Source organism: Phalacrocorax carbo, chromosome 10 (genome assembly GCF_963921805.1).
Source record: "Phalacrocorax carbo chromosome 10, bPhaCar2.1, whole genome shotgun sequence".
Taxonomy (NCBI): domain Eukaryota; kingdom Metazoa; phylum Chordata; class Aves; order Suliformes; family Phalacrocoracidae; genus Phalacrocorax; species Phalacrocorax carbo.
Genome location: NC_087522.1, coordinates 12,230,319 through 12,257,824, shown reverse-complemented (window position 1 = coordinate 12,257,824; position 27,506 = coordinate 12,230,319). Strand labels below are relative to the sequence as shown.

The following is a 27,506-nucleotide window of genomic DNA, read 5'->3' as shown; positions in this document are numbered from 1 at the left end:
TGGCATAACATGATTTGGGAGGAAGCTTAGAGTCATAATGTCAGAAGGATACAAAAGCATTTAAAGGGATTGTCAGAAGTACAGGTCGAGAGGCAAGGAAGTCTGCTGAAGAGCTACAGAGCCTGCACTTTTGCAGAGAATCCACCTGGAGCCTTTACCCTGAGGTCAAGGTTAGGATTTTTATAGTAGTGGCTTCGCTCTTGAACAGCAACACTTGCACACCTGCATGGAAAATGTCTTCATTCCATTACAATACAATTCATTAAAAACTTGTTTCTTCAGAGTAGGCCATGTATATTCTTCTCTAAACTACAAAGGTGAATAGATATTCCCATTATTTCTACCTTCCTCCCCTTCCCAGTTGTCATTTTGAGGAGCAGGATGTTACTTATCTCTACCTGTAATTACGACCTCTTAAGAAAATAACATTCTTCCATTTTCTAGTCCTTGTATGAGCTTGATTTTACCAGTTAACACCTAGGTAAGCTAATAAAATGTGACTGGATGTGGGGTTATAGGATTTCTAATACTAAGTTTGGCTAGAGAACTGTCAGGGGTCGGTGGAAGGTGGTCTTCTGAGAAGGAACTGACCCAACAGACACCACATCAAACCTCATTTTTCTGTGGGGGTTGGTGCACTTCTCTTTGCTTTAAATGAAAACCTTAATTCTAGAAGGGAAAGAATGTAGCTTCTTCAATTAGATCCACATTTGTTTCCTAATGTACGTTTATGTGCATAGAATTTAGATCTTTACAGCATTTGTTTCTGAAAAGCGAAGCTGTCATCACTAGTTTTCATGGCTGCGGAGATTCCTGGGTCTAGATCTCTGGGGCTTTTATGTACTATTACTCAACCCCAGAGGTACAACGAGGCATTGGTCTGGCTGCTCCATTAGGGAGCTGGGATAGCTGGTAAGTTGCTGAGAGGCAATGTTTTGGCCCAGTAAAAAGTGTGTGATACTGTGTAATACTTTGATTTACTTCTTTTAATTAGTTTTTTTTCTTTTCCCCCTTCATTCCCTTTTTCTCCCGGGGACGGGGCGGGAGGAAACCCACGAATCTGCTGAGCTTTAGAGCTATTGTTTTGCTTTCTATTCGGAGGAGCAGTGATAGCTACACCGAGATCAATGCCCAGCACGGCTGCCCCCGTTCAGGGCCGAGCCCGCTCTGGGCAGGAGGACGACTCCGGCGGGCTGAGGGGGCGGCCGGGGCGGCGCGGCGCTCTCCCCGCTCTCCCCCCCTCCCCCCCTCAGGGACGCGCTGAGGTGAGGGCTGCGGGGCGCCTGGCGCAGCGGCGGCCCTAAGGGTTCTGGTTTCTGCCTTCCAACTACACAGAACAGCCAGCACTACCTGGCTGTCCGCAGTGCCGAAGTGAAAGATTTTCTTCAGCAAATGGCCAGGGGCTTCACTGTAACTGGGTGTCCTGTGGAAGGCTGTACCTGCTTGTGGTGCGGGCAGAAGTGGCCTGTTCCTCACCGCTGGCCGCGAGGGGGAGGGAGTTGGGAGCTGTGTGGGGGTACGCGAAGGACGGTGTTGGAGGCAACAAGCAACAATATATAGAAGATATATAGAAGTGCTGTAAGTAGGGGTTGAAGAAAACGAGGAATTTCCTTGAGAAAATTAGGGCATTTTGTGAGTAGCACTGAGGAGAGAAAATTAGAAGTTGGGAGCATGAGGCTACCTGAAGAAACTGGAGACACATGGGAGAAGTCTGGCTCAGCAGGCGGATGAGGTAGGTGGGCTGAAATCCTGCCTCTTCAGAGGAATAAGAACGTTTTTGACTGAAACTTAAACTTGACAATGATCACTTATCAATGGTGATTGAGCACTTCATTGTTTTATCAGAAAGCAAGTTAAAATTGGATTTGAAGCAGTAATTTTCAAATCTATCTCAAGCATTTATGGGTGAGAAGTCCTAACTTGTGTCAGACTGCACAGGATTGACAGCACAGGGTATAGGAAGTTGCTGGTAGACAAGACACATGGAGAAAAAAGTAATTGGGTAGCATAGAGTAAAAGGGAAGAGCATGAGTGTCCCTGTAATGTGCATTTGAACGGGGACAGGTAAGAGAGAATGGAGACTAAGGGAGAATTAACTATCCCACATAAAATTAAGATTGCTGGGAGTGCAACAGCCTATTTTTGGTCTCTGTTTTGAGCTTATGGTTTGGAGCAAGAAGCTAAAGGCTTCAGATGATTTAGATGGAGGACTAAATTTAACTATCCATTCAGTGGAGAAACCAAGATGAAGGTAGAACGCTAACAGTGATCTGGGGGAAAAATAAATGTTATAACCCTTCCCTCCCCCTTTCTTCCCTCCCCCTTTCTTCCCTCCCCCTTTCTTCCCTCCCCCTTTCTTCCCTCCCCCTTTCTTCCCTCCCCCTTTCTTCCCTCCCCCTTTCTTCCCTCCCCCTTTCTTCCCTCCCCCTTTCTTCCCTCCCCCTTTCTTCCTTTCCTGTCATGATGCCCAGAAAATGTCTGGTACCCTGGATGTGTTATCTATCTTCAAATCATGGTAAATGTAATGCAGGGATAACTGTCTTCTGCAACTGAGCTTCAGAGCGTACACAAGAAGACTCCTGATAATCAAAGATTATTGGCTTCTGAAGTGTTTAGACTATTGCCAGCTGATCAGATGTGTACACTGAAGAAGATTCCTCAAGTTACTGCACAGTACATTTAGTGAATGAATAAACACTTGTCTGTATTGTGCTGTTGCAGCTTTAAACTTACACTAAACTAACATTCCCTGTGTGCTTTACAGAAATACTGCCACACTTTCATTGGATGAGGAGCAATAGATGGTGGGTTATGCTGGGATTTCTAGGGTAAATATACTCTTAATTAAGATGTTATTTTTGCTTCAGTAGGTATGCATGAAGCTCCTTTAAAAAATATTTTTTTTCTAGATAATAATTATTGGTAGCCATGTGCTTCCATGAGCAGTAGAGCAGGTCATGGGTGAGTCCCAGCGCAAGATGAACTTGTATGGGATGCATCTATTCATAAATGCAATACAGAAAACATTCAGCCAAACTGTGAAAAGTTAGATTTCCCTGCCCTTACATAAATTTCTTTAAAATGAGTGATAGTTGTATTTGTACATAAGCAGTATATAGTCTTGTCTGCAGGCAATAGCACGCACACCCCCACTGCTGCCCCCAACCAGCCTATGCTGATATGGTATACGAGTAATACATTAGATACAAATGTTATTATCATGCTCCCATCCAAAGGCCTTCACTTAGAAATCTATTAGTCTATAAACTATATGTATATATAAACATAGTCCAGTTGTTCAAAAACAAAGCCAAGTGTATGGAAAGGAACACCAGATTTACAGATTGCTAGCTGAAGAATAGTCTGATAAAGGGTGTGCCTAAAGTAAAATGGAGATTCAGTGGAGGAAAGAGCTAGAAGGATTAGACTAAATATAAATTATTTTAAATTGACCCTTTCAACAAATGCTTATTTTCCTTACAACTTCTCTGAAAGACATTTTTTAAGACTTGTGATGGCAGTAGTAATATGCTGATTATGAGTACTTGCTTATACTAAAATCTAAATTTAATGTAGCTATACACACTTTAAGAAACTGAGTTTATGAAAAGACTAAAGAACAGAATGATGCTCAATTTAATATATCTCAATACTAGTACCACGCTAAGGTTAGCAAGGTGGAGCTATTTTTTCACCTTGGAAGGAATCTGTAAAAGAGATGCTTCTGAAATCACTACTCCAACACGTAAGTCTGATAAGTAAATTAGAAAGCAGCACTTTTCTGAGGGAAGTGCACCCTTTTTCATGGCAAAAAAAGGATGCAGTGATACGAGAGGATTCCCAGTTATAGCCTGACAATTTTCAAAGGCGTGATGAATGCACAAACTCAGGTCTGTATTTTTAGAACAGAATTTGCCTGGGTTTGTTTTTGGGTTTTTTTGTATATGACATGTAATCTTAGGGTATGTGTGTTATGAGCAAGAGCTAGAAGCCTTTATACACATATTCAAGTATCTTAAAAAACAGGCCTTCTTACTCTGTCTTGTGAAAATGTGCACTCAGGCCAATGCATTTTAGTGGAACAGAAGGGTTTTCAATCAGTAGATGCTTTTCAATCTAGTGTAGATGTTTTCTCAGCTTAAATAAGGAATTTGGAAAGGTCTGTGCTTTACTTCTACAGGAGTTTGGATGAGACAGAGTTGTGATATGTTCTGAATTCCAGTTTCTTAAATAAAGGTAGTTCCCTGCTTTCTTTCCCATGCATACTTCCAACAGTTTAACGCACACCAAATTTAACTATGGCTACCACATTCTCATCTATTTCTATTTGCTAAAATGCTCATTCCTGGAAAACAAACACACACATGAACACAGCTGTACTATTGCATTCAGAACTCTCTGAAAAATGTTTAATGTTTACACTACATATAGTATTACTCGTGGGTATATTTCCTTTATATGTAGGAATAAATTATTGGGATAAAAATACTCCTGTGAATTGAACATAGAGTACAATTTCAAACGTAGGCATACAGGCTAAGGTAGATTTGTGAACTGTAATCAGTATTTAAGTCTCCACTGCTCATTTTGGCAAATAGATTTCAGCTTGTTTCCCTCTGCAAGAACTGGATTTATCACTGTGTTTTGAAATTGCAGTCTCTCTACCTCTCACAGGCTGTTTTATGACTCAGGCAATCTGGGCAATCTCCATGTATTAATGGATAGAGCACTTCAGTTCCACCTTCAGAATATTTACATGAAATGGAACATGAAATTAATAATCTTGCATAGTGACTACTTAATATACTGCAAAGGACTGTGGAACCAATGTGTGGCTGTTCAGCCATGCTACCACCACTGCAAAGGAGTTCTGCAAGCCAAAGCTGGAGGCACTGGCAGACTGCTTGTGCAACACCCTCAAGAACAGTGCATTTGAAGGCTGAAGACCTAACCCAAAAACTAAAAAATCCTAAAACATACTGAAATAAAATGGACAAAGGATATCAGTAAAGATGAGAAGTTAACTGTTAGAATTTTGAGCGCTTCTGCACATCTAATATTTCTTAAATAGAACTGAAAAGGCTTGTGCCAATAAGATCTCTTGTAGGCAGTGTTCAGTGATGCCCTTTGACAAAGAAATGACTAGTGGAGATTTAAATGTGACACTAGATTGAGAAAATAAAGGATAAAAGTGTTTTCATGTTTTGTTCTATAACATGCTGCTATATTAATGCTGCCTGTAAGTGTTGAGTGCTCCGCTGGAACTGCAGGATATAGATGTTCTACACTGGAGCAGCATCACACCTTCTGTTCAGGTGTCTTGTCCTTGTTAGGGGCTATTAATACACAGTCACTTACCTGTTCTGTAACTGTTTACATGGATGTAATAGTCTAAAGCTTTACGGTTACTACTTATTTCCCATAGCTCTCCTGTTAAATGCTAATAGTATGGTATTTATATCACAAATCTTTACAAAGCATCTACTTTTTTTTTTTTTAATGCTAACAATATGCAAACATTTAGTGAAATGGACATTGGGAGCTGAAAGAACCAAATGCTTTGTATTATACAAATTCCTTTCCTTGCTCTTTGTCCATTCCTGATAAGAACCTGGGCACCTCACTAAATAATTTAATTTCAGTTTGTAAAAGTGAGCAATATTTTCTTATCAAGCATTCCAGCTAGGTTTACTACCTGTAAGTTTCTATGAGACAGCTGGAAGATTCTATATATACTGTTAAGTTTTCCATTTTTCTGCTTAATTTTTCAGTTTAAAGATAATTACTGAGGTATTATGAGATTTTGGAGAGAGGCATCACTACAAGAAGACATGTTTGTCTTAGCAGTTTTCTTTGAACAGAATATTCAGTTTATATTCAATTCTGATTTTGGGGTGTTTTTGAAGGGCTTGATTTCATTGCAAGGCACAATCTAAAAATAAAATACGAAACTGTTGTCTAGCTGTAAATGTAAGTATTTGATGACTGCAGTCAAATGGGTATATGATATGAACAGGAAGAATAAGGCCAAGCATTGGCATCTCAATACTGTGGGAAACAGAACAGAGTAAATGATCTTTTTGGCCTGTAAATCTGACTGAAGTTATATTTGCTAGCAGCCCAACTGTAGAAACTTCTGGGAAAAAATAGCAGGAAGCTGACACTCGTCTAGTATTCTGAGTAGCTGAAGTGCTAGTTAACTCATGTTCAGGAAACTTGTTTTCTGTCCTTTTTTAAATGCTAAAAGGTACTTGCATTTCAGATACGTTTAGCATTGTGTCTGGCAAAATGGTCAGATGATTCTCAAGTTTCCAGGTTTAATATAATCTAACCTAGAAAAACAAAATGTAAAAGTGTTTACTGTAGTGAAATGTAAACACAGGGACTTCTAGTAGATGAGAAAAATTTGCAGGACTCTTGCATTAGCTTTTAAATTTTTTCCATTGCTGCTCATGCTCTGTATATTCTGAACCTAACAGACATAGATGTTTACTCTGTAGATTAGAAGACCCTTACTAAGATCTATCCACATTCAAAAAAAAAAAAAATCACGATGAATTTCCAAAGCTTGCAGTGCAAGAAGCACAGTGTTGTCATTGTAGATAATGAACTGACAGAGTACTGCCAAGTTGCAGACTTTTTTCTGTGGAATAAAAATCGGAGTGAATGATCCTAAGAGAAAGTCTGAACTATGCCACTGATCTCTCTGGGTGGGTGGATCCATTTTAGCATGCTCTGGCTGGCTTTTAGGTAACTGAAATTAGTACTGGAAATGGGAATGGAAAAAATGGGTAATATAAATAAGTTAAAGCATCCATAATCGTAGATACACAGTGTCTGCTTAATAATAAAACCAAAGCAGGAACTTAACAACCCTTATAAAATTCCAAATATCCAAACAGAGGAGAACAACTAGAGAATTTACATAGTTGAATTAAAAATTTTGAGTGCTTTACTTATATTTCATTAGAAGAAGTTAATGGCTTAGTGATTAAATAATATGCCACATTCAAAAGCAGTCTGCCAGTCCCCCTTCATTTCCTGAAGTTTGAGCCCTGTTTAAATCACTGTAAAACTGCTTGACACTTAATCATATTCAGACATGCCGGTTCATGTACTTCTCTGGGATCCAGCTCACACTCACGTGTCTGCAACTGTCTTGCACCTTTCATGCTCTGAAAGACTTTTTTTTTTAGCACTGTGTTGACTGGGAGCTACAAATGAAAGCCTTGGAGTTTAAGCAGCTGCAGAAGTTCTCTTGTACAATGCCCAATTCTCATGCAGTACATGCTGCTGAATATCATATTCTACAGAATCCTAAACTTGGAAGCTGAAAAGCAGTTAGAAATCATTTGTCTGAAGCTATAGTAATTCTTCACAGTGTGATTTGTCTGTATTCCACCCTGGGATATTTATCTTAATTTTAACATTGAAATGCATGGTTGGTGGGAATCTGCAAACCTTTTGATCTGTGCTTTTATATGCACTTACATGGTATTTGTAACAAATATGAATAATGGCTGTCTCTTTTCCCTTAGTTCATTTGTATTTCTGCTGCTCTATGGAGGATTCTATAGCAGCATACAACTTATCCTGAACAGTTCACAAATGTATTTTCAAACTTAGTGTAGAATAAGACAATTTAAGGGATTCCCTACTTGCTTTCACAGTGCTTCTAATTCTTGCCACACAGTCTCCTTCTCAAAAGATAAGAATCTTCTTTGATTGTTGGAACTCGTATGTAAATAGCTATGGCTGGGAGACTTTAATAAAGTATCTTCTGAAAATGCATATAACTTGTAGATAATATTTATTAAGATCTAAATTGAGTAATCAGTGCAGATAATGGTGGCTTTAAACACAGATTTTTTTTTTCCATAGTGGTAATAAAATGTGAGGATTTATTTTGTATTTTAAAAAAATCAGTCCAATGTCAGAGATTCAAGATTATTTTTTCTGGGATACCTGTATTTAGCCACGAGCTGGATAAAACCTCCCTCCTGAAAATTTTACATTTTTATGCTCGTCGTGCTGTAGCAAAGCTCATTCAAGTTAAGCTAATTAGTTTAGACTTAGTTTTTGTGAATTTCAGATAGAGTTCTGACATTCTTTCTTCCTGACAGATTAAATTCTTCTGATTTTAACTTACTCATTAGACAACTTCTGGGGTATATCTCAGGACATTAATTTATGTAGGGTTGGACAGTGCATAGAGTAAAGCTCAGCCACTCAAACCTACATAGGTTTAAAGTGTTTTGTAAATGTGAATTTAATATCATATTTAACTAAAGTTTCTAGCTGAGGGTAGTTCTTTAGTGAACCTGTGAAGATTTATGGCATTATGAGGAGAAACAGTACACCAAGCATTTCCTGGTTTTGCTAGCTCTATACGGAGTAATTGCTCTGGCAATTTTACTAGCACTTCTTTCGGTTTACCATAAAATCTTATCGCAGAGAACTTCACATTCTGCCCCCACCCCTACCCCCCCGCTCCCCACCCCCAAAAAAAAACCAAATAAACCCACCCCCCACTCCCCACCCCCCCCCCAAAAAAAAAAACCAAACCACTCCAACACAAAATTTTAAGGTTTTGATAGATCCTGGGGGTGGACTGACTCCAGCGCTTAATCTGATTGGTATTGTAGAACGTTTTTACTGTTTCAAAGCCAGAAGAGGATGCTCTGCTTAACTCTTATGTTTCATTAGTGTAATATAAGGGTACTTTATTATTTTGTTTTGTTCTGTTTTTCTTCCTTTTAGTAGCCACCTAAAAGGAGCAGCCACTGAAATGCTAAAAATGAGGATGAATGACACATTGTAAGGAAAGAGGCTCTACGCCAAATTCCACACATTTACATTGCCAACATTTATCCACAATGTTGGCAAAGTGGAGGAACACTTCTTAACTGTTATTTATGAGACAGATAATTTTTTTTCCTGGTAGGACAGCACTCGATAATCTGATTTTTGTCACTGTCAGCTTAGCCACCAGTTTCTTATGTGACATTGGGCAACTCACTTTAATCCATCTGTGTCTCTAGTTTCTCCATCTGTAATATGGAGGTAATAGTTATGTATCTGATATTAGTACTCTGAGACTGAATTAGGTTAAGATCCAGGAGTATATTGTATTTTATGTGAGGCATTATCACTTATGAAAATTATTGCTTATATGGATTTAGCGACTATTTACTCAGGATGTTGAGAGCTTTGCCCATAAAGGAAATACACGGGGAATTAACTGTTTTTCCATCTGTTAATAAGTATTTGACAAAACCAGGTATGATAGTTTTCTTCCATTTCATTTGATAGCTATGACCATACACACTTAAAGATATTCCATCTCATTTGTCTTTCTGAAGTCATTCCAGGATCTGCATTCACTGTGAAATACCATGTTTTACCATCTTTGTCCTTTCTATTTCCTCTGTCTCCTCAGTGTTACAACTACACTGTATTATTCTGTGTTCTAACAAAGTTGTCGCGGTTTAGCCCCAGTCGGCAACTGAATACCACGCAGCCCCTCACTCACTCCCCCCTGCTGGGACGGGGGAGAGAATCAGAAGAGTCAAAGTGAGGTAACTCATGGTTTGAGATAAAGACAGTTTAATAGGTAGAGCAGAAACTGAGCGTGGAAGCAAAGCAAAACAAGGAATTCATTCACTACTTCCCATGGGTAGGCAGGTGTTCAGCCATCCCCAGGGAAGCAGGGCTCCATCACACGTAGTGGTTACTTGGGAAGACAAATGCCATTACTCCAAATGTCCTTCCTTCTTCTTCCCCAGCTTTATACACTGAGCATGACGCCATATGGTATGGAGTATCCCATTGGTCAGTTGGGGTCAGCTGTCCCGGCTGTGCCCCCTCCCAGCTTCTTGTGCACCCGGCAGAGCACGGGGAGCTGAAAAAGTCCTTGACCAGTGTAAGTGCTACTTAGCAACAACTAAAACATCTCCGCATTATCACCACTGTTTCCAGCAAAACTCCAAAACATAGCTCCATACTAGCTACTACGAAGAAACTTAACTCTATCCCAGCTGAAACCAGGACACAAAGTGTATAGGGATGGTGTTAATATATAGTGTCTTAGTTTATGGAATGATTTCCACACACCCCGTTTTCTTGTCCTGAAAAGACCCATAATGCAGCCTTTCCTGGTATTGTAAGCTCCCAACAGAGAGCATGAAGTTAGAAATGTATGTTCATTCAACGAGAATGTTAGTTTGAACAATGCGTACTAAGTCATTGCGCATGTGGAAGTTAGTTACTGTGTAAGAGATTTCATATAGATGTTCATTCTGGGAAGCTGCCTTAGGCAAAAAAGACAAATTCTTATTTTTTGAAATGTCTTCACTACAGTAAACAATGAAACCATGTCTGAGTTCAAGCAGATAAATATTCACTTTAAATGTAACCTGTGTAATTACACTGCTATGCAGAAGCTGTTTTTCTATGCAGCTTGAATACTGCATAGGAATACTCCAGCTGGGAGGAAACAGGGGAAATGAAGTAAAAGAACAATTAGAACAGCTGTTCTTTGAAATCATAGTCCAGGTTTTCTTGGTTAATGCTAAGTGTGTATTTGTGTAGGAATGGAGGCCTGTGGAACAACATACCCTTTTCATCTTGGTACTTGTAAGAAAAGGCATTACTTTTTTTATTCCTTGAATAAATATGCAAAAATGCTTTCAAGTGACATTTAGTATCTGCTACAGTTCTCTTCAAATATTTTTCTGATATAGTTTAAAGCCTCATGCAAACACAAAAAGAAAGCTTTATCCTGTTTCATGTGGTCAGTGTTGTTGGACATACTAACTTTTTTCCATTCATATCTAGTGCATTCAGTCTTCCAAAACAGATAGACCAAGACTCTCAACTCCAGTCAACTTATTTCTATTGCTCTGATTACAATAAAAATAGGGATAAGTCGAATTTGTGGGTTTTATGTTTTGGGGTTTTTTATTTGTTTGTTTGTTTTTGTTGGGGGGTTGTTTGGGGTTTTTTTCCCCTTGAATTCTCCTGAGTAGATCTTGTAACAATCTAACTTGCCCCCCTTTTTTTTTCTTTGCTTTTTAGTTTATGTGAGGGACAGAGAGCATACCAAAGAAGAAACAGTTCTTCAATTTATTTTTTTATTTCAACTTCCATTTAGGCTGTCTTTGTATTCCTACAGTTTTATTTTTTTAATGCAAATGTCAACATTAATTTCATTTTCAATATTGATTTTTTTTAAGTTTGAACTAATACAGTGTTTTCTCTTGTGCTTTGTTTGGACTTACTAAGACTTCTAAGTAAAAAGTAAAGTTTTGGGGGTTTTTTGTTTTGTTTTTAAAACATTATGTACATTCTGCCAGCTAAGAATATTGTTGGTGAGACAGATATCTCCAGGAGAAGACTTATAAGGCTGGCTTGCAAGTGTCTAGGATTTAGAAATCACACAGTGTAGAAACTAATAAATTACATGATTTACGCAGAGAGAGTGAGTTCTTTGAGCCTAGAAAAAAAGTCTCAGAAAAGGTCTCAGAAAGAAAGGTAGCAAACTCTAAAAACTACTTTTAATTTTCTCAGATATAATTCCTCATGTATTATATGCATTGCCTGCAAAGTGCAGTATTCGCCTCTGTAATAGAAGCACCTCAAGCAAGTCATTACTTAAATGTAATGTGGTCAAAAATAATTAATTTAGCCAAATTGAATATACATAAATCACACTGTAAATTAAAAATAAAAAAACCAACAAACACTTAAATAAATACTTTGCTATGATATGAATGTTGAATGTGTATGGTAAGAGAGGGATTTTTGTGCAGGCTAACTTTAGCATTTATAGTTTCCTGACTTTCAACTGACTTTTTTTTCCCAAATTGCAGTCTTAGATTGCTGCAACGGAAAATCACCTCTATAAACAGAAATAACATAATTAAAGCTTCTGTTTAAAAGCTTGCAGAATCTTCATGTACACAGCAATCTCAATTTAAAAGGTGAACAGTTGTTAGTTTTCACATTGTTTCCCTTGTCCTGAAGGCAGAAGTAACAACTGTTATTGATATCAATGAGAGAGAAGTTACAAAATTTGCAATCCCTCCCTCAGGTCCCCCAAGCCATTGTGTAGTAGGTGTGGGACATGGATAAGCTTTGTGATGGGCAAAGTTTGTATTTCTTTCAAAATTTCAAATTGGCAAAATGAGATGCCAAAATTTTTTTTTCTGCATTGATTTGTTTATTGTTTCTGAGGATAAGAAACACTTAAACATCTACTTCTAAATAAAAGACTGAAGTACTCATATTCCAAATATAAGAGGATTAATTTTGCTAAAACATCTAATTAAAGCTTCATCTAGTTGAAGCTACCCATCAGTTTCAACAGGAACAAACCCTTCTGGAGGATGGTTCATGTCACGCTAACACAGGTTTTGTCTGATAAGAATTAATGTCTTCTGGAGCTGCCCAGCTATTTTCTTGTCAGCTGCAGAGCAAAAGCAATGGTCAGAACAAACTGATCTTACCTTTAAATGACAATTTATTTGAGAGAAATCTTACCCAAGGTGCCCAAAGGCGAATTGGTCTGAAATAGTAGCTGTGGTAAAAAGCTCGAGTCTGTGGCATGTCACATTCAAGGGTTTTAATTCTGCCCCTGAATTAATTAATTTTTTTTTTTTGACTCGGAAGTACTGCTTCTGCATCTGTAGTATGTCAATGAGAAATATGGGTGTCTGGAAAGTTTGTTACCTTCTGAGATACTGTGAAAAAACTGAATAATAACTGATTCTTGGTAAAGTACAAGAGAAGGCAGATGGTATATGCTCTTCTACACTAGAAGCAAGGGAAGAATGTAACATAAGGACACAAAGTAAATAGTGCTGGTTTTTTCTTCTTTATATTTTGCCATCAGTTGTAAATCACTATAAATGCAAAGAAAGTTAATTTGTTAACAGATTATAAAAGCTGAGAGGCACCTTAATAATCTGCCTGCTAAGGAAAGAGTTTTGGAAAACCAGGAACGTCATAAACATAAATGAAACTACAAAAAACCAAGAAAGTCAACTAGGTATTGCTTTTTCCTTGTACTGTTGATATTACATTTTTCAAGAAACATCTTTGCCCTCTCGAGATGTCATTGTTTCATTCTAAAGAATGGATAACAAAATACTGGAAAGAGGAATAAGAGCTTCTCTTGCATGCTTACACTTGCATGTCAGCAAGGAAGTGCCTACGAGGCACCATTATGGAGAAATCCCCCAAACCTGCTCCAGGAACTCAACATGCTGTAGGTGAGTTCCTGGCATGCCTTTATAGTAGTGCACACAGTACGGGGAATAAGCAGGATGAGTTGGGGATCTGCGTGTAGTTGCAGGGCTGTGATGTTCCTGGGATCACGATGACATGGTGGGTTGGCTCCCATGGCTGGAGTGCTGCAGTGGAGGGGTATGGGATCCTGAGGAAGGACAGGATGGGAAGACGAGGCAGGGGAGTTGCCCTTTATGTGAGACAGCTGCTGTAATGCATGGAGCTCTGTCTGGGGTTGGATGAGGAGCCAATTGAGAGCTTATGGTTTAGGATTAAAGAAAGGACAGATAAAGGTGACATTATAGTGGGTGTCTGCTATAGGCCATCTGACCTGGAAGAACCAGCAGATCTGAAGACAGGTAAGAGCAGCCTCAAGTTTCCAGGCCCTGGTCATCATGCAGGAATTCAGCCACCCCACTATCACGTAAGAAGGTTGTGCATTGACATAGATTATTCTTGAATGTATAGGAATATGATTTGTACTGTTGCTGCAAACAGAGGGACTCAGTTGCTTCCAGTTTCAGGTTTTGCTCTTCGTACCCATGGAAACCTAGCAGAAGTAGTGGGATGTGGACATGCACGTAACTTCACTATCACATGAACTTCTAAAGAAATATTTCCTGTCCTAGTGCCGCGCTGTTGGCCCTTTGTGCAGCAATGGGACAAAAGATATTGCTGGAAATGGAGCGTGGATGGGAAGCAACTTAAACACCTTGTGAAGCCTTGGAGGTAAAGAAAGGAGGGAATAGAAAAGATAAGTGTGATTGAGCAAGACTAACAGAATTGGAGCATTGAAACACTGCCTAACATGCTTGCTTCAGTTCAAGGTTACTTCTCCTTAAATATACAAAAAGGAAATTTGATAATATAAAGTAAAAACACTTAGAAGTACCTTTTTTTAAAGTAATCTTTAGTTAATTTCTTTTGTGTAGGTCGCATAAATGGGATCAAGACTCTTTCCAAGATCAGGGAATAAGAAGATGCTACAAACTGTATTGTAGGAATTGTTCATCTTCTGTAAAGGAATAGCTACATATTAGGAGAGCTATTCCCATTACAATAAAAACTATCAGACTGTATGATAGATCACCCATGAAAACACTAAAGTATTTTGATTTTGTGGGTGGACATATGCAACAGAATTGGACCTTGTGATTGATAACTCACTACTCTGAGTTCAGAATGTTATGCATGAGGTCCCTTATGATAAAGGTATACATCAAAATGGGAGTGTGGTTAAAACATCAGAGTGGTTTTTAAATAGCAAGCTTTCCTTTTGATTTAAGCTAACAGGTAGGAAAAGTTATTTTAAAGAATTTTTAAGTATAAAGCAGATTTTCCTTGACAGTCTGATTCTCAACACTTACAAGGCCTCAAAATACGTAATTAATAAATGGGAATTAAGAAAATTTCATCCTCACATGCAGAAGAGCCAAAGGATGTAAAAAGTTACTTTTTATTTCAGGATGATCTAATTAGGACATTAAGCCCAGGGTTTCCAAAGATTTGTTGGTTTGACCTTCCTGAAAATTTTTACTACAAGCATATGCTGTTTTAAATATTTCTTTCCCAAAAGCATGCTTTAATTTCTTTGACTTCCATTTAAAAATTCTAAACTGCATCTTTGTGGACTCTGTATATACTATGTAAGTAAATGCTTTTTGTTAAATGCATTCTAATAAAAAGACAAAATTAATATACAGAACACCCAAACCAAATGTATTTAGGGTGGAGCTTAATTTTACTTTTGCATAGGCCTATGTAAACCAATAGATCTTCAAAATGACTGGGTTAATAAATAATGGTATTTAATGAGATATTTGAAAACTAAATCAACTTCAGACAACAAATTAGAGTTCAAGCCTTGTGCAAACAGGTGCAATTTAAGTGGCTTCAATGGATTTGGTTATTGACATTTCTTAGGAGGCTGAAAGAGACTCAGGTAAAGCTTTTTGAAAGGCTGTACACAAGGGAGAGTCACCAGTGTGTTTCTCCACAGAATTCTAGGACATCAGTTTTACCTCCTGGGGAAATATTCTCTTTGAAATTTTATAACTTCGCTTTTATAAATTGGCCACTCTTGCCAATATTGTGTCACATTTGCAGCATGAAATTTACTGACTTACCGTGAGTTAGCTTGAACTATTTTGCACATATACAATGACAAATGATTAAATACAGCTTCAGTTAAACTATCTTCCCCTGACAACCTTAAGCAATATTTTATTTCAGTAAACCAAACCATTAGGAAGCCATCTGTTTGAAAATGACAGACTTTGAATTTAATATTTGTATCTACCTTACCTGATATTGAATTGTTCACTCTTGTCCTCCTAATTATGTGAAACCCACAAGCAGGGATATATAAATCTTGGGATCTATATACTAACTGTAATCAATTTTTGTGATTATTTGTTTGCTGCTATAAATTGTCAAAATAAGAATCAGTCTTCTAACTCGCAGTTCCCTAAAGAACTGTAATATACGCAGTCTCCATCACTTTCCTAACCCATAATTTTTTTTTCAGAAGTGGAGAAATAATGTCATACACATGGCAAAATGTTAAAAAAACTCATGTTTTGTTACCTTTCACTTAGCAGTTTCCCATTTGGTACTTTACTTTGGATGGTATATAAAGCCAATAAGCAGGTGGAAATTGGGTCATAGGAATCTTTCTGGTGCCAAAACCCAACTTAATGTAAATTGTTGAGCATGTATTTTCTAAGGAGATTTCTGTTCTCATCTGATTTGGGCATAATATTCTGTATTATGTACATTTGAAACGATTGTAAATTAATGCTGAATCCATTCGTGTCTCATCAGCTCCTGTTAACAGCAAACACACTTAATACAGATGTATGTCCACTGGAAATAGGAAATCTTTTATTTGAAATGTTACAGCTTTACTTTTACATTTTTATGATTGTTATATTTCAGTATTCATCTAGACAAGAGCTGAAACTTTAAAACTTTAGTCTACTGAAGGCTGTTTATTAGGTTAATGCTTACTTTGAATATTATTAAATAAAAACAGGTGTTTGAATAGGACTGACAGTTGAATGGGTAGATTATACATATGGTCTATTTATCTGGGGTTTTTTTTTTCCTTACTATCTGTCTTTCTCAAAAAAAAAAGGGGGGGGATGATTTTTATTTGTTTATTTATTTGCCTTTGATTCATAGATGTTAAGCTTGAGTTCTTTTGAAAAATGTTTAGATGCACAGGGAACTTTGTCCTGGTGATAACTTTAGGTTCCTACAGATGTCAGGTGATTAAAAGGATCAGCAGAGTTTGGACTTCAGTATCCAACCACACTAAATCATTTTGTCCACCCAGGCCTTACTCTTTGCACAAGCTGTAAGACTGTACTTAAAACCCAATTATGGTACTTTCACCTTTGTAACTGGTGTTTCAGAAAATGTATTTCCTGCTAGTTTTGCAGAATAATAATTTAAAGTCATCAGATAATGATTATCTCCAGGGAGCCCAATGCCTGCTCATCTGCAACATGAGTTGTAGTTACAGGTATATGGTGTGCAGCAGCACTTGCAGGTCAAATTGTATGCACTGGCTGGGTGGAGCAGGAACTGACACCCTACTGTGGACGTCCTAATCTTTTTCCGATCTTTCTTTTCAGACTAGATTGGGACAATCTAGCCTATCTTGAACTGTTTCACTTCCTCAGCTACATTATTATTCACTGTCTTCTTGGGAATGAATCTTTGCTAGAACTCAGGTCTGTAATGCACAGTTTTGAAGTACTTTATATAATTGAAAAAAATGAGAAACAATAAGCTTTCCAATCTTGTCTAACCCCATATGATTGCTGTATTATCTTTTGGATAAATTTGATAACTGACTCACAGTTTGCAGATATCAAAACCAGAACTCTATCTGAAAAAACAAGGTGTAACTAAAGGGGAAAAAATTAAATCATTTCAGATAAGGAGGGTGGGCTATCTGGTATCCACAGGATGTCTGAGTCCTGATGTATATTGAAATGGATGGACTAATTTAAATGAAATAACTGATTCTGGGCCTCTTGGAATACGAAAGCATCTGTCGATTTAAAAAAACCAGCATAGACCCATTTCAAAAACAAAAGCAATTCCAGAATTGTTGTCTTCGCTTTAAAACAAAACAAAAACAAACTCTGAAATGATTGTGAGTCAACAACACTTGATTTGCAACACTGGAGAATGAGACAGTAGCACGTTTATGAAACACATCAACACACATGCGCTCTCATTATTTTTTTGCTATTTAATTCTTTTCCTACTGTTTTTTTTCCCAAACAGAAAAGCTTCTTCCTTATTCTTTCACTTGGTTTTCATAAATTGTGTGTTATTCTTTTACGCCTCCATTAGCTAAGTTTCCCTAATTATTTCAGAGCTTGACAGCGATGATATTGAAACTTAAAAAATAAACAAATCTCTTCTGTTCGGTCCAGTTCTGACAGAAGTCAATGTAATCTCTCCTGAGTCAATATGCAAAATCAGTAGGTCATGAGTGGCTGGAAGAAATAATTGAACAGTCTAGATTGCTGCCCAGTTATTTCAGAATAAATGCGAGGTTCTGAAATCCCAGGTTAGTTGCAGGTGTGGCATAAACCTGCCCACAGCAGTCCAGGAAGGATGGCTGAGTTTAAGCTTTGTGTCAGTGTGCAGAAAGACTAGAAAAGGTGGTGATCTGCCTAGTAGTGGGCTCACAACTGCAGATTGCGGTGTTGGCTGCCTAAAAGCAGATGTGTTTGTCAGAAGGAATTATTGATGTGTGGGCAGTGAGACTAAAGAAAACTAAACATACCCGCACTTGTATTACTACCATTACAGTTACTTTTGCCAAGCCACTTTATAAAAGGCATCTTGTCAGGTGTGAAAACAGTTAGCATGTAAGCCCAGTTCAGCTTTCATCTACCTAGCATTCTTACTTCTCATAACTAAATACTATTTTGAAAGAATTACAATTCTTGTGTCTCACCATTAAGTTTAGATAAGTGAAAATTTACAGTTATGCCAACAGATAAGAAAGATACCGATCGAAGACATTTAATACCTGCAAATAAACCTTAGGTTATATAACTTTTTTAAACCAACTCAATTATTGCTGTAAGTCGTGTAAATTGTTTTGGAATGGAGATGAATTTGTTTCTTTTTCAGGAACATTTACCCAGAACAAATGTGTGTTATACAGCATTTTGTTTAGCTACTGGGCTGCTTAACATAATTATATCTTGATAGGATTCCATTGCTAAGAAAGATCAGCACTTTAATCTTACCCTCTTTTTATAATGCATTGTCTAGAATTTCATAAGGACACGCTAATACTGCTAAAAGGCGACATGCAGGACATATAGCAGTATACAATCTTATGAAATAATCTGTTATATCCAATTAATTTAATTTGTTTTTATTAATAATGATTTGTATTGTAACAGAGCTATATTTTGAAGTCATTGGGAGAGAAGATTTTCATCTATTATAAATACGGTTTGTTATGTTCACAAGACAATGATAAGTGATAGAAATTCTGCCAGTTACATCCTTATGTTTTGATGTTTTTAACAGAAATATGTAAAAGATGAGTCTGTGGTAGGTTGACTCCCAGCATTCATTTCATCATTAGTACAACTGGAGTGAAAATCAGAATTTTTTTCATTTGGGGGGTTATTTACTTTTTTTTTTGTTTTAATGCCTTTTGTGCTAACCAATTTGTCATTAGATGTCCACAACATTCCGCATATCATCACTGGGCCAATTACTTTTTTTAGTAACAGCATAATATGCTGACATTATTTACATGTATAATAGTTTACCTCTACTTAGATTTGAGTGAAGTGAACATTTTAGACCGTATGCCATCTCTTTGTGAAATGAAACTTCATGCAATTAATTGCTGGTTGATCCTACATAGTAATTGTTTGCATTTGTTACTTTTGATTTGCTTTTAATAATTATTATGATTAATGGAAAAAACCCACCTTACAGGGTTTTTTTGGTTGGTTTCAGGCATTTCACAGTATGGAATTCCAGGCATTCTGTTACACTGGCTGACAAAATACCCAAAGATTTCATGCTTATCATTAAATTGTTGGTGTTATTTTTACCATTGTATTGTGAGACTTGTTATTACAGAGTTTGTGGCTGGAATAGAGAGGTTTTTAATGTCCTTCACAAATTCTTACTAATTAAAATATTAAGAAACAGATAGAAATATTCCAAAGGACAGGTATGGGTTTTTTGTTCAGCTCAGCCTTGAGATGAATCATCCTTTTGTTGGATTACTGAATAGACAAGACAAAGAAGGTGATATCTAATGTTGCACAAAAATCTTACATTTCGTAATGTTTTCATACCTGACTTTGACTATCTATCCTTTAAGACAGATTTTTTTGAAAGCTAGTACAAAGCAATTACTTTTGCCATCCTGAAGTGAAGGGCTTTTTTCTAAATGAGTACAGAGTTCCAAAAGACATCTGAGCTCATATTTCACTCATCTTTGTTTTTCCACATTTTTCTCCCTTGAGATTCAAGCCTCCAATTCAAATGTATTCTCAAACAGATACTCGTTAAGAAAAAAAAAGCAAATGCATCCTGTACTCGTTTGAGCACTAGTAGCAGGAGTAGGCTATTTTACTCTAATTAAAAAGATATGTGCATACATAATTCTGTTTTTCTTTTAAGAAAGGAGTATGAGGTTGGGATTTGATAGAGCATCTCCTATACTACACTGAAATGTGTATGCTCCTATATATAGTTGGAATAAAAATTGATTTTATATCTGTAAGTAAAAATGTGAAATGCTGTAAAGGAAATATTTCTGGAGATGCATTGTAGATGCAAGATCTTGCAAGCAGTTGTCTTTTTTCCCCCCATACAGTTTAAAGAATGGTTTTCTTTTAGAAGTTTGGGCAGATGAGTAATTTTGTTTGCAGACTTGTGGATCTTCTCATTTAGTATGAATCTGGTGACAGTCCTTGAAATGCCTTCCAAAAGAAAAGACAAAGATTTTGTAATCCCTGTGTCAGAATTTGTGGTAATGCAAACTCATTATATATGTTAATACTTCCTTCATTAGCTTTGATGTCTAATGTTACAAAACATTGAATTTTCTATGAGCTAAGTAGCAAGGATTTTTGCCATACTTTAACTTTTTTTTCTAAGTAATAAGCCCAAGAGAAGAGAGAATGCTCTGGAATGAGTTACACCCAACTTCTTCAGATTTGGTGACTTAAAGGGTTTCTCTTGTTTGTCAAAATTTGTCAGAAAGTTAGGAGTTAAATCTGTACCTGGAATTTTAGCATGTGAGTCACAGCAAGGTCTCCAATAACAAATGTTTTGACTGGGTGTCCCAGGTGGAAAAAATTGCCACTTAGATCTCACTGAAGAACAGTCCTATAATTATCTCTTGACCTTATTTTTTATTAATGTTTTATTGTTTCCTGTGTGGAGAGAATAAAACCCCAACATTCACACAGCTTCTTCTATGGTCATGATTCACCACTATGGAAATCAAGCAAATCTTGGAAGAATACTGCATGATGGCTTGCCAGTGCCTTGAAGTGCATGGCAGTCAAAGCTATTTGGACGCTCTTTAACTTGAACATTGGAAATCACACATTAGCACAAAGTTGCCTCTTGTTTTTCTCCACCCAGAAAATAAAACGACGGTGACAATGCACCCTCATACTTTTGTTCTAAGAATGCATTAGGCATGCATTATAATGAAGAGGAGTTGAAAATATTAAAAATGCAAATTATTATCCTGAAAAGTTGCAGTCAAATTATTCTTATGAATAAAGAAGTCAAGGACAGAATTAGTTACCTATATGTTAAGAAAACAGCTCTGAACGTTGTCCTTATCTTATTTTCGGTATATCTACAAATGGTTTGAAATTCCAGCTTAGTAGCTGGGGTGTAATTTTACAATATTTTAAAGAAAATGCATTTTCATTAGGAACAAGTATTTGTCTCAGGCAGGAAATTTTCCTCTAGTGTTTGGCTAAGAACATAGGAAGAATAGCGAGATAAACAAGTAGCAGCTCAAATTCTGTTAGTTATTTAATGAAGAGCGCTCAGGTAGTGAAGAGCCATTTGTAAGTATGACTGCATGGAGAGTTTCCTAAAATCATCATAACTATGTTAGCTTATATTGAAAGTGACAATTGGACAACCGACCTGCAATTTTCAACTCGTGCAATAGTGAGAAGAAACACGGGCTTGTCACAGGCTTGGTAATGTCCCCTCAGCTGGAGATGGACTGGATTGCTTTGATTCCATTCTAAGCCCGTATACCTTTTGATCAGAGTTGGAAGCAGGTTTCTCTCTGGTTCAGCTTCCAGTCAGGATTATTTCTCTTCTATTCCTTGGTAAATGTGAGACTTTAGTGGCTACTTGCATGTGCTCCCCCCACCCCAAGGATGAGTACTGACAGCTGTGTCCCTTGGTTCTCTGAAAGATTAAGCATATCTTTTCCTTTAGCCCCCATTTTACTCGCCCAGGGTTTACAGTTCACCTCTTAGAAACATGTGATAGTTGAAGTAGACAAGCACTGATGTAAAAATTCCATAAAATCAATGATTCGTTGTATTAGCTGGAACAAAATACCATACAGATGAGAAAACACTAAAATACTGTGTATACTTCCCTTCCTTGGTTTTGAATGTTGTTTTGGGCATAGTCTGTGCACTCCGTGTCATCCATTTCTGTACATAACTTTTCTAAATTATGTTGCATGCATGTCTGTGTCAGAATTCTGAAGCCAGTTTCCTTCTAACTTGGCTGGCCCACAGTTAGCAAAGTATGCCTAACTGTTTCTTCCCTGTGCACAAATTTTCTGTCTCTGTGATTCATGGCATTTCCCAAATGCTTTAGCTTTTGAGGTCCAGTCGTAACATTTGATCTTCCTTTCAGTTTTTTGGGAAATTCCATAGCTCTAAACTCTGGCTTGCAGGATGAGTTTGTGTGAATTGATTGCTGTCTGGCTCAAGCGCCCCACTGTCCTTTTATTTCCCCTCTTGACTGGGAGCTGCTAGGGTGGGATGTTTTTCACAGTCCCATGTCTGAGACACATATGACTCAGCCCTGACAGCATATGGTTGACTTCACATCCTCTGAGGTATTTAATGATACAGCAATTTCATAACCACAACCAGGATTCATACTTTGTACAGGGATAGATTTCCCACATCGTGACATGTGCTGTTTCAAATATAGTTTCTTAACAGTTTTGAGTATTTTACCTACAAGCTGTATGGGTGGCATTCTACATTCCACACAATATTTACTCACCTGACTGTTGCTTCTGTGCAGAGTATGTAAACAGGTGTTAGAGTGGAATAAAATACAAAAAATGAGAATTGACACACCACATAACTTCTAAGTAGAAGGGTTAGTTACAAAGTCAGCAGCTGCTTTATATAAAACTTAAAAATATATAGTCAATACTTCTCAGAGCAGAAGAATCTCACATTGATTATGAATCAGAAACATGAGAAAAATGGATGCAACAAAAGCCTATTCCATTTCTTTCCAGGTGTGTTTTAAACAATTTGGTGTTTGCTCATAAGATAAACTGACAAGAAGGTTGTGAATGTGTCTTAAAGTTTTCCATAACAAACCTATAATGTGTATATCTCAAATTAATATAGATGTTATTTATTGGACTGCAAACATTTAAAATAATTGGCGTTTTCATAGCTTAGTTTTATGAGAACATACATAGGTCTCAGAAGGCAAGGTGCTCATGGAGGTTGTGCCTGACCAACCTGGATGGCTTTTGTGATGAAAACGACTGGCTCTGTGGAAGGTAATGTAAGTGATTATTCCCCTTGTCACCAGCACTTGTGAAGCTGCATCTCAGTACTCTGTCTGTTTTTGGTCTTCCCAGAGATACAGACAAACTGGAGGGAGACCAGCAGAGGACTACCTCGGAGACCTGGGGACTGGAACAAGGCATGCAAGGAGACACTGAGGGTGCTTTTCTCCCCAGAAGAGGCTGGGGTGGGTGGAATCCAGACTTAACTAGACATGTTCCAGAGAAACCTGCTCTAACTTCAACGTTAGTCCTGCTTTGAGCAGGAGATTGGAGTAGAGATTTCCAGCAGTCACTTTCAAACTTATTTTCTATAATTCTAAAGCATTATTTTGTAGTTTGTTTTGTTGGGTTTTTTTTGGGGGGTGGGGAGGTTGTTTGTTTGTTTAAAAAATCACATTGAGCACATAATAAAGGTCTTGAGCAGCATCAAGCCTTGTATATCACAGCTTATTTCTTGATGCATTAAGAATAATCCATTTCTACATGCTTTATTTACCAATTTTCATCACTCAAAATAACAACCAAGTCTTATTTGATAATTCTTCATAGATAAAAAGATGGTGTCTTCTAATGACACAGAAGGCTAGAGGCTTGGAAGCATAAGTTTGGCTTTTGTCACCCCTGAAGACAGAACCTTTTTTTTTTCCTGCTATAGTTTCAAAGAAAATAACAGCATCATAAGTTATTTTTGACTTTCACACAGTAAACTTTCTGCAAAGGCATTGGAGCAACATCACTTCTGCTCTCTTTTGTGCTACCCTTAGTGTGCAGTTTGCATATCTGGCTGAGTCAGTCTAAGAGCTACTCCTGATGGGAACAGTCATCTTGATCCTGGCTTCAGATTCCTGCCTCTCTGTTATCCCAGTTCAGGGAATTAATGTGGCAGAAGGTGATTTCCTTTTCTGTAAGGATAATATTTTCCTTGTTTCACTCCCAGAACTTAACTGAAAAAGATCAGAAGGGTGCTTCAGACAAGGATCTTGTCAGAAGATGCTGGTTCAAGGGGAGGTAAAGAATGCTAATTGATGTACAATAGAACATTTAGAAGAAAAAAATACTAAAAGACAATTTTAATTGTTCTAATTTTACACCAGTGTACATTTTATTGTATCTGCTTGTAATCTCATCACATTAAATATTTCTTGCATATGAAAAAAATAATTGAGAATGAAAGAAATTTTAAGCTTCAAATTGTGCACAGGATTAATGTTTTGGCACTTAATCCAAGCATCTAAATAGTCTAAATAAGTATTCCTAGACGTTATGTTGCTGTATCCAATATCCAGATATGATAGCCTGGGTCTTAGTTTGGCTAATTCTGTGTACCATAGCAATTCTTAAAAAAAAAAAAGCCAAACTCAAAACAACTTAGAAAATAAACTTTGACCCATTCTTCGTCTGTAGAATGATTTACATTAACAATACATTAACTATTAAAAAGAAGAGAGCATAGAACAGAAATCTTTTGTATCTCCAGTGTAAACATGGTAAACTTTTTTTTAAATTAAGCTGCGGCCCAGTGTTCTGTATTGTCCTTATTAAAAAACAAAGGTCTGGCAACTTTTTTCTTTGAAATACTGGAATGACCTAAAGGCTTGGAATTGAGATTTGATGTTGGCAGGAAAGCAGCCTGCCTGTTGAGCATGTGCTTTTTGTTATTTCTGTGACAAATCTACATATTTAACCAAGTTTTAACCCTTTTGGGCATAACTCCCAGTATGATCTCTGCCTGCTGTTAGCAAAATTTTTGATAATTCTACTCCCTGATTATTCCCATAACCTCTTTCTGCACGGAGTATATGCATACCCGCTCCACAGAGCTGTCGGGTACGCTCTGTGGCCTTAGGTGTCTTAATGTGACTAGACTGCAGGTACCTTTCAACGTAAACATAGTGGCATAATGAATTCAGTCATCTTTAACTGTTGTTGAAGGTGATTCAACTGAAGCTAACTGGCTCAGGAAGTCCATTTCACTTACTGGGACTTGAGGATGGTAAATAATTAGTAAAAGTAGTAACATCTTAAAATTATCACAGCTGTTTCTGAAGTGTTTGACCACAGCTGGAGAGGCCCAGTAGATGAATTTCTTGGCAAGCTGGTTAAAGAGTTTACTGCATCTGTCTCTCTGCTCTACAACTCAGCTGGCAGTGCCCGTCCCATAACGGGGCTGCAGAACCAAAGGAATGTTGGCTTTGCAGTCATTGCAGTTGACAGCTCTGTATATTAAACTTTAACAAACCGCAGCTTAATTTCACATGCTCAGCAGTGAACTCTAGTAGTTTTCCCCCAGGTTTTGTTCTGAGGAATTAGCATAAGAAATTACGACCTAAGCTGTAGATGTGGCTAGCATGAAAAAAAGTACAGTGTGTAAAAGGTTGGCCTTATTTGATGTTACCAATAGTTAATGGTTATAAAGCATTTGCAGTTAGTCAGCCTTTTCACCTGCTACTGAGAGAGTTATGAGACATGACAGTTATATCTGATTATGATAGTTTAAGGAACATAATCTGCCTGAGGGATTCTGCAAAACCACTGAATTGCAAAAGTTCTGAACTTTCCTTGTAAAACAGAGATTTCTCTTCACATTATCAGGTTTACATGTGAACCACCTTATGAGTTACAATAAGATAGCTGTATAAATTAATTATTTTCAAGGCTTTAACATCAATTCTGCTCTCTGTAATTCCTATCGCTCCTTGTAGTAGTATGTTGTTAAGTAAGTATTAAGTGTAATGATTTTGTAATCTAGGATTTTTGTAAGAATCCAGATGTTTTGAAAAAAGAAAATAAGTCATTCACTGCGAACATCAGTTGAATGTTGACCTTCCTCAGGCCTTAATAAACTTTAATAATTATATTTTGGTGACTTATTTATTATTACATTACAATTACATTACAATATTACATTACAATATTTAAATGTTGGGTTTTTCCCTGCATTATGACTGAGCATTCTGGGTGCTTACATCTTAAACTGAGAGTAGAAATAGTTCATCATTCAGACAAAACTACGCAGTGGATTAAATCTCAAGCAGCAAAATTCCAGTTGTCTCATAAGCATGCATAAATGCACATATAATGTTACATATGTAACTGCAAAGGGGAATCAACAAGTAAAAGTCACGTCTCACCTTGTGGTATTTAGAGTGTCTGTTAGATAACAGGTAAAATTAGTGCAAATAACTGTCAGAGATACTGAGTAGGCAATCTTAGTTTTACTAACAGTTTGCACAGAAGTAAATATGCATATGAAGTGCCATAAAGGAGAGAATAAGGCCCCCAAAATCACTACCTTTTAACTCTAGATACTTCTTATTTTATGCTTTCATTTTTATTGACATAAACATAACATTTAGAATTAAATAATCTTCATTTAAACAATTATTTTATATTGAGTATATTTATCTCCTGAGCATATTGAATCTTTGCAAAGCTTATGCTGCAGAGAAATACCCTCTAAGTATTTTTCTTACTGCTGATTTATAATGAGTATGACAAACTGGCAGAGATACCTCTGCCATTCTGGCATGCTCCTCAATATTTCGCTTGTCTGCTAAAAGCTCTCTCCAGTTGTGCTAAAAAGTTTTGGTTCCCATCAGTCTCTGGAAAATGCTATTTTTCTAGTAACTCAAAATGTTTTGGATATCTTGACTTTCAAATAAGCTTCTCCAGTGCCATTAGAGTTTGCTGCATCCTTTGAATCTTGCAGCTTCCAATGCCTATAGGATCCACCTTTCTTTAAACCCAACAGAAGTGTCATTATTTATTGGATGGTGGATCTGAGTGTTGGTTTAAATTCTGCTCAAGATTTCCTTTTTCTTCAAACATTGCAGCCATGTATTTTAAACATGCCAGATATACAATACTTGCATGCATTTGGGCACTATTCAAATATGTTGCTTTACATAATTTTCTCTGAATGGGTCTTTGAAAGACCCCTGGATTCCAGTACATAAAAGATGTGACATTTAGGGGTGATAGTGGAAATACTTAGAGGCAAAAGCATTACTTCAACACCTCTCACTGCAGCAGATATCTTACCAAATTGGCATGAAGACAACACCCAGCAATAGCAGCAGCCACTGAACTTGTTGAAGTAATTCATTTACTTGTAAAAATGCAGCTCTAGAGAAAAGAATACAAGTACATTTACTTCTACTTACTTTATTACTTGTATATTTGTCATCATACAGGATGTCATGGATGATGTAATGAGATTTTTGCAAAAATTAGTTGAATTTCTACATAATCTAAAATTAATGTATGTGAAGTGCTTGATTACACTTTTGCTTTCTTCTTCTATCTTCTTTCTCTCTATCTTGGAAGAGTTTCGCGAGTTTAGAATTATAGAATCATAGAATGCCCTGAGCTGGAAGGGACCCCCAAGGATCATCGAGTCCAA

General features: G+C 37.1%; 1 long non-coding RNA gene across 2 annotated transcripts; it reads left to right on the top strand.

The window, feature by feature from the left end:
* Positions 1-1,106: 1,106 nt before the first annotated feature.
* LOC135315210 (uncharacterized) lies at positions 1,107-25,961 on the top strand. 2 transcript variants are annotated; one of them, XR_010374660.1, is made up of 3 exons: positions 1,107-1,732; positions 23,177-23,289; positions 23,654-25,961. It is a non-coding gene; the product is annotated as an uncharacterized LOC135315210 (long non-coding RNA). The 2 variants fall into 2 exon arrangements; XR_010374659.1 differs by having other exon boundaries at positions 23,177-25,961.
* Positions 25,962-27,506: the final 1,545 nt, after the last annotated feature.